The sequence below is a fragment of the Pinus tabuliformis genome, chromosome 2_2 (assembly GCF_031772625.1).
Source record: "Pinus tabuliformis cultivar Carrire ecotype Pingquan chromosome 2_2, CPIR1, whole genome shotgun sequence".
NCBI classification, from domain to species: domain Eukaryota; kingdom Viridiplantae; phylum Streptophyta; class Pinopsida; order Pinales; family Pinaceae; genus Pinus; species Pinus tabuliformis.
In genome coordinates this window covers 195,459,312-195,468,036 of record NC_142300.1, presented here as the reverse complement: position 1 = coordinate 195,468,036, position 8,725 = coordinate 195,459,312, and the positions used below count along the sequence as shown (strand labels likewise).

General features: G+C 40.6%; 2 pseudogenes; both read right to left on the bottom strand.

The window, feature by feature from the left end:
• Positions 1 to 289: 289 nt before the first annotated feature.
• Positions 290 to 1,114, bottom strand: LOC149192055 (putative apyrase 7 pseudogene; annotated as a pseudogene).
• A 40-nt stretch (positions 1,115 to 1,154) lies between these two features.
• Positions 1,155 to 2,003, bottom strand: LOC149192054 (callose synthase 10 pseudogene; annotated as a pseudogene).
• Positions 2,004 to 8,725: the final 6,722 nt, after the last annotated feature.

The window sequence follows — 8,725 nt, the reverse complement described above, 5'->3', positions numbered from 1 at the left end:
CTGAATAACACAGCAAAAATCCTGATATATAATAAGATATGCAACTGATGGTTCAAATATCAACAAGATTTGCTCAGCAGATGGATATCTCAGTCTTCACATCATCCATAGAGGATAAACCATTGCTCTCTTTCTCATTTGCATTAACATCTTTGGGCAATTTATCTTTTGGTGGACAGTCGTGTACAAAGAAGCCTGACATAGCATAGAATTGCCCTTGAGGTTGTTGCTGCTGATCACTGATAGCACAAGGATGTTGTTTGCAGTCTGTCCCTGCCCCCAAATGTGACTATTTAGAGGAATTTATGGTTGATTTCGCTAGAGCTTCACATTCTTCCCAGTTGGGCTCACCAATCAACTCAAGCCCTACTCGAGATTCTTCTTTACTTATGTCTCTTCCACCAACCAGAGGACTTCCTTTCTGGAGTAAGAAAGAACACTGAGAACATGAGTATTGCTGTCTATAACCAGCATGTATGCAAGGATGATTTAGATGCAACTGACCACTAGAGAATTTCCCACTGTCAGTTTTTAAATTTTTTCTGAGTAAAAGTACAACGGACTTTTCAAAGGCATCATTTAGGCCATAACCTGTAAGAGAATATGCATTTAGATGACGTTCCATTGTTCCAATGGTTAGATTCAAGCCATATTTAGATTCAAATGGCACCTGTAATGAGGAACCCCCTAAGTCAAGTGCACCAAGCGTCTCCAGAATCGGCATGTTCTGCAATCTACCCATCATATAATTAAGAGCTACCCATCCATAGTAAGCCTCTTCAATCCCAGTAATTATCCTAACCCAGTTTCTTCGACACATAAATGGCGATTCTTCTAGAATTGACCATGCCTTGTCCAGGATCCATTCTGAATCTGAACTTGGCATCCTGCGAAGCCCTGCTGTGGCCAAAAGGAAAAGAGGGCTATTTTTATGAGCATGAGCCGGTATTTGCTTTTCAGCCCACTGGAGCAGTGGTTCCATGGCTGACCTCAACCCTGATTCATTGTGTAAAAGTTTATCAAAACCAGGTTCAGTTTCCATACGATGATAAGCTCGGCCATTCTGTTGCCTTGACCTGCCATCAGTACCTTCAGGAAATGGGCGCAGCACCATTGGAAAACTCCCTTGATGCTTGCCATCATTCCGTACCCACTCATACACATAAACTCGGGTACCAGTGCTCCCACAGTCCAAAACTATAGAAAAATGTGATGTCTCTGTACTTCGATAAGATTTTAACCATCCAAATCCCACAATGATCAGAATTAAAAACATTAAGAGAAGTAAAAACCCAACAGCCACCTTTAACCAGCATTGTTTTATTGTTCGGAACTCCTCTGTAAGTAACCTTTCCAATTCTTGATGCTTTGTCGGTGATTGCAATATCTAAACCAGACAGGGCCAGGTATGCTTTACCATAAAGAAAAACGTAGACTGTCAAGACTGTCAACATCGTATAAACATAAAAGCCAACAGTCGTGAAGTAGAACGACAACATCCTGAAAAAGTCAAAAAGCGTTCCAAGTCTATATACATCTCTACTAAGAACCTGTTCGCCATTGCCACCAGCAACTTTACCCTCAAACAGAGCAATTTGATTAAGTCCCACATCTCGTCCTTTTCCAACCTGAATGTACTCATGATGAGTGATATTTCCCTGTCTCAAAGTGGAGTTGAAGCCTGCATAAATATCTTCACTTATATTAATGACACGAGATGCCTTGCTTATGCCTCCTCGTGTGATATGAAAAATCCTATCAAAGACATCTGGATGTCCATAATGCATACGGACCTTGAGAGGATTTGCCAGGACACGTTGACCCAAAGTCACAAAACTTGTTTCCTGGTTAGACATGAACCAGGCTAAAGATGATACACTTCCAGTAAATACATGCTCACGAACACCAAGTATTGTTGGGGGGCGAAGCCCATGATCACCATGAAATTCTTCAAGAAGATTGCGCATTTTGAGAGCCTCCTCGAAATAGTTGTCTTGATTCATGTCAATTGTTCATCTATAACCTGGCTGTAATAACTTCTGAGTTCATTGCGAGCTGCAACAAGCTTTGTAATAAACTGTAACATGTATTTCTCCTTTGATTATACAAAAATATCAGAATGCCACGTCTCTGTGTGTTGTCAACCTTTGTCCATGTGTGAAGACAAAAACTCCTCCAAGCTGCCTGACATCTTTTGGACTGTAGTAAATGTGTTCACTTTATGACAAAAGTTTAAAGTTGCATTCGAATACATGTTTCCTCCACCTGTATTAACTTTGCTGAAGATTGATAATTTTGCAGGATCCCTTGAAGATATTCCCTTTTCAACATTCCCGCTTATAGTTCAAAACTATTTGATTTATATTAAAATCATCACTTTCAGCAGTTTCGTAGCGTGCTACGAAACTGCTGAGTTATTTAAAACAGCTTGTGCTCCTGCAGTGATTATTTGAGGAAAGGATCTCAGAGGTTCTTGGAGTATGCGAAAAGTCGCAATTGCAGTAAAAACTCGGCCTGGAGTAAGCTCTATATGCATCAGTACACATGAGCCAAATGATATAACAGAAACTGCAAGCGGTGATAACCACAGCAGAAAAATGGTTATAGCAGCATAATACATAAGCCCCCTTATCCAAATGCATTCTTTACCACGAGCAGCATCAACTTTCCTATGAAACCATTCATGCCAGGCCTGCAACTTAATAATCTTCATGTTGCTTATTGCTTCATTAGTGACCTTCATACGGTTATCTTTGGAAGAGAGTATCTGTGTCATATATTTCTGTTGTTTAGAGGCTAGGAATAGACAAATAACCATCACAATTATCATAGTAGCCAAGCCAGCCAGTGCAGCAAGTCGAATCACGCCAAAGACAATAAGCAATGCAATGGATATCTGAATTGGCGTTGACCAAATTCATGAACACGTCCAACCATTTGATTCACTATCTCCACATCAACTGACATATAGTCCACAATTTTCCCAATTCCATGGCTTTTCCTTTGAAATTTTGTCAGTGATAACACCTCACTTGGTGGCACCTTCATCAGGATGTTTGGTGGAGAGAAACCTTTGCATGTTCTACCAAGGTATGCCACAGACAAGTTGGTCCTGCAAGAGGTCGCATATCACATCTCGACAGGGTTATTAGTAGGGCTACATAGAAGGAAGGAGGAAGCATGGCATGATCTTCCTTTGCAGATTGGATTGTACGAGATTAAGAGCTTAAAAGATGTAGATGTTGAAGCTAAGGAGATAGCGAAGTTAAAGTTCAACACCAAAGATTGCAATTTTTATGATCCCCTCAAGATTTGCAAGAACCATTATGTGAAGTTGTATTATCCATGGATCCGCGGGGCATATCTTTGGGTAGAGAAGGACCCTTGGAGGTATTGTTACAACCACAACAAGCTTAATGAACTAGTCAGTATAGCCACAACATGGAAATATGCTTTGTAGGTAGTAGCACCATAGGAAGGAACAATAACAACAACAATAAGCAATGAACCAACGTAGGAGAAGGGTGAGAGGAAGATTGATGAGAACCCAAAGGTTGAGAAAAGCTACAAGCTCAAAGAAGATCCTCTCACTGAGAGCACAATGAAGGAAGAGAGAAAATCAAAGGTTGGAGGACGCAAAAATGAAGTCATAGGAAATAAAGAAGAATAGGAGCTAAGAAGTAGAGAGAGGGAAGAGAAGCAAAAACAAGAACACAAAGAAGGGAAAGGTGCGATGATAGAGAAAATTGCGCCCATACAGGTTGAGAAGTCAGAACAACCATCAGATGAAGAAGAGGGTGAGCAGATGCAAGATCGGGAGCTTGCTTAGCAGATTGAGAAAATGGTTGAAACAACAGATATTGAGTTGGGACAGGAGCTACAGGACCAAGATACCGACCTCATGCCAAGAGCATCTGAGGTTTCCCCTTAGTCTCCACCACCTCGAGTATCAGAACCAGTCCCGAGCGTGAAAGGAGAGGTTGTTCTCCTTGATGATGATTCAGTGATGGATGTGTACAATTTGTCATTTGAGGAGTTGCAACAAAAGATTATATAGATGTGGAGAAATTTTTTTCCAAATGATTATGCGTCACCTGCATTTATGAAGGAAAGGGTGATAGTGCCAAATTTCAAAAATCATCCAGTCGCTATGGACAATGTTATCATGGAATATGCAGAAGCCACGAGCTCAAATGTAAAGTTCTTGTTAGTGGAGAATGAACGAATGACAAAGAACTTGCAAGCATCCAAACAGAAGGTAGAACAATCCGCAGGATCTGTAATGGTAGAAATGAGAAGAGAGATACTTGTTGAAGTATGAACTATTGAGGCCACCATGCGGAAACTCTATGACAGATTTTTCACCATGCATAAGGCGGTTGTCCATCTATTTCATTTCCAGTGGTGGAGAAAAATGGTTGTCCAAAATCTTAGAGACATACACACTCTTATTTCCCATGTACAAGAATGAACAATGAGGTACAAGGGCGCACCACTTCACTTTCCCAAAATGATGAAGTTGCAGGAAGAGCTAGACAAAGCAAAGATATGGATGCAAATACAAAACTATGAGAATCTCACCCTACTCATTAGTAGCATAGAGGCTTCATATGCACAATTGTTTAAGAGTTTGGATGTCATGGTGAGAACGCACAAGATCTTGTCAATTGTTTACCTCACCATAGCCAAGGAGAAGAACCAAGTCTGACTAGAGATCGACGAGTACATGGAGAAACTCAGGCGAGAGGCCACCAATGATGATTTGGAGTTGAGCACATAAAACATGCAGAAGTACATTGGTGGTCATGTCGTAGTCAAGACCATGTTGTGAATGGGGTACATGTGGAAAATGTATACTATTTAAATATGTTGTAAGTGAAATTCCAAGTGTCATTAGTGGAATGTGAACAATCACCATGTAATGTAATGTCTAATTTGTGAATAAGTTGAAGATTCATGAGGGTAGTCAAAGAGTCAAAGGGGAATGTCAAGGGTCACCCCATCCTTTGCTATAAATAGAACCTCATAACTCATAGAACAGGATTTATGGAGTCAATATTTTGGCTAGGATTAGGCTTAGAGAAGGCTTGGGAGTATTGTGAGGAGCCTTGGCTTCTCCACATTGTAGAGTGAGTATATTTCTTTGGAGGAGTAGGTGTTCTTGATTGTAATGTTCCACTATTGGGGCTAGTGGATATCAAAGGTGTATGTATGGATGGAAATATCACTTATAATAATAATAATTGAGCCAACACGATTTCATGCATATGTTGTTATTCTACTTGGACTATTTTTGTTGCTTTAGCAATATATGTTGTTTAACTTACACATTTTCTTATGAACTACTTTGTATGAAATTGTACGAATATTCTTGAATGCATGTTTTTGAATCAACCCATCACATTGTTTTGTGGATTATTCCAAATTTGAGCTTGTGATGTCATTCCACTCATGTGTTCCTTTTAGGTTGCGTACTATTACAGGATTCTAAGGGACAAATTTCCTTTTCCCCTCTATGTGTTAGGACCCCCATGCATCTCACTTGACTCGCTGCAAGGTCATAGACTTTCTTCCAACCAAAGTCATCATACCTACCTCTACACACTACCGCGGTCAAGGAACTACATTACCACCCATTCTTGGGACTCCTACTCCAAACGGTCTGAGGTATAGTTGAGACTTCTTACTAGGGAGATCCCCTTGAATGTTGGTGGGTCTAGCACTGTAAAAAATACATAATTTCGTATTAGTGGTATCAAAGCGTTCTGCTCTTTCTCTATTTTTCTTTGCATGTCCCCAACGAGGCTAGGGTATAAGAATTTAGGGGACAAACTAGTTGAACGTTTGCAAGAGCAGCGTCACAATCCCCCATAGCCTCCCATGGTGGAAGAAAATAAAGATTAGGGGGTAGGGGTTCTTTAAAAATATTGCTCGAAGAATTCCTCGACTGAAACATGAACGCGATCATGGATAAATTTTCTCAGATCCTTTGGTGTCTACCCATAGATGACACATCTTCATCTAGCATCCACTCTGGAGGCACAACTCCTTTTAACGTACAAGTTAATTTTGACATTCCCATATTTGAAGGCCAGATAGACACAGACATTGTAGATAGATGGTTAAATTTTTTAGAGGGATATTTTTTAGTTCATCACTTTTCTGATTGGGAAAATTTTACTTTTGCAGTCCTCAAAGCCACCCCACATGTCAAGGGCTGGTGGGAAACCTACTGTGAACAAAAGGATGAGAGGGAATCCTCACTTTTTTTAGCCGCACCCACTTGCAATTATTTCCAATATGCCGTCAAGGAATAATATTACCCTGTTGGGAGCTATGAAGATAAATATATAAAGTGGACCACGCTATGGCAGGGAAGGGACTAAAATGTGTTGGAGTTCACCAATTTTTTCCATAGCCTTCGCACGAAGCCTGGTATCAAGGTTTCTAAGCAGTATTTGGCACTCAAGTACTATGGTTGTCTACAAAAGTACATCCAAAATGAGATGGAGTTCTTGGAAATCTCCTCACTTGGCATCACCCATCGATATGTTGTCCATAACGAGTAGAAATTTAAACAAAATAAGAGAGACTTTGGATCTATGAATTTGAAGCAAGGGAAAGGCACCCCCAAACTAAAGAACAAAGGACAAATCCAAGGTAGGGTGACCTAGGACAACCCATGGAAGATGCAAGAAAATAAAAACACCATGAAGATAAAGGACACGGGGAAATGATGTGAGTTCCATAAGAGCCCCACTCACAACACAAGTGAGCGCTGAGCCAAGCAGTCACTAATGGTTGAGCTGAAGGATTCTGAATGAGATGCATGTTCTGAATCTGAGTCAGAAACTGACAGGGGAATGAAAAATCAAACAAGATCATCAATGCAGAATGTAGTGCCACTGTTTCCACCACCAGATCTAAAAGGGTGACCTCGAAGATCTAGAGGAGGGGGAACAACTCTTCCACTCACAGATGTGGGTGAAGGGTTCTCTCCTGCATTTTATTGTCGACAACGAGATCCAAAATAACTTCATTTCAGTATAGGTTGTGAAGTAGTTGGGCCTATCGAACACACGATACACGCAGTTGTACACCATCAGGTGGTTTCATGAAGGACGAGATCTCCACATCAACCAACTGTGTTGCCTTCCCTATAGCATCAATCCCTTAACATATGAGGTATTGTGTGATGTTTCTCCTCTTGAAGTTTGCGATGTATTATTAGGCCAACCATAATTATGGAAGAGACACGTTTTGTATGAGTCTAGGCCTCGTACTGTTATTATTACTTTGGGAAAAACTTTATACAGGATACTTGAGGTAGCACGCCTACCACCATTTATTTGATCACTGCGAAACAATGTAGTAAGATAATTTCCTAGACCAAGAGATTTTTTTTTCTTATTATTTTCCCTTAGGGAAAGAATAATATTGTGGCCATGACCTCCAGACAAGGCTTCTCCACATGACAACAACAAATGGAAAAATTTGTGGAGAAGTAGAGGGACATCTTCACCTCACTCACATGGGTACCTCTGCATGGTCAAGTCAAGCACTCCATCGATCTAACCCCATGCATGTCACTACCCAATAGATCAACCTATCAATGCTATGTTATAGAGAACAATGAAATCAAGAGGCATATTTAGGAGCTATTGTAGAAATGGAACAGTAGACCAAGTTCATCACCATGTGGGAGAGCGATCATGTTGGTACAAAAGAAGGATGATAGCTAGAGACTCTGTATTGACTATCGAGCACCGAACAAGATCACTATCCAAAATAGGTATCCAATCCCATAGGTTGATGATCTTCTGGACCAACTAAAGGTGGCCAAATATTTCAACAATATTGACCTCAATTTTTGTTATCACTAGGTACCAATCAGACCCTCTGATATGTGGAAGACTTTCTTAAAATCCAAGGATGGCCTTTTCAAATGGCTAGTCATGCCTTTCGGATTGAAGAATTCCCCCACAACCTTCATGAGGATGATGGATGACATCTTGCGCCCCTTCACCAACTCATTCATGGTGGTGTATTTGGATGACACTTGATCTTCATCCAGAGTTGGGAAGAGCACCTCCACCTGACAAGTTTGCCAAACCCTACGACAAAACAAGTTGTGTTCCAATTTGGAGAAATGAAATTTTGGCATGACCCAAGTTCAATATATGGGGTACATCATTAATTAGTAGGGTGTGCATGTGGAGCCAACTAATATACAAGTCATTCGAGATTGGCTAGCCCCAACCACTCTAACAGAGTTCTGTAGCCTTCTGGGTCTTGCTAACTTCTACCGCAAGTTCATGTCGGGGTTCTCTCATATCACTTGGCCTTTGATTCAATTCATGAAGGGACGAGTGAAAGCAAAGCTATTTTGGTCTGAACCCCAATAGATAGAATTTTCCAAGTTGAATCATTGCCTCTACTTTGCACAAGTGCTCAGATTACCAAACTTGCAACAACCATTTAAAATTAGGATAGATGCCTTCGACTATGTTATTAATGTAATTCTTACCTACCAGGGGCATCCAGTGGCATATCACAGTGAGGCACTTTCAGACACAGTATGAAAGTATCCGACCTATGAAAAAGATATGTACTCCATTGTGTAGGCCTACTAACAATGGAATCATTACATTCCGAGGAAGGAAAAAATCATCCAAACAGACCACCAACCCCTGCAGTTCATACAGACACAAGGGAAGTTGTAGAA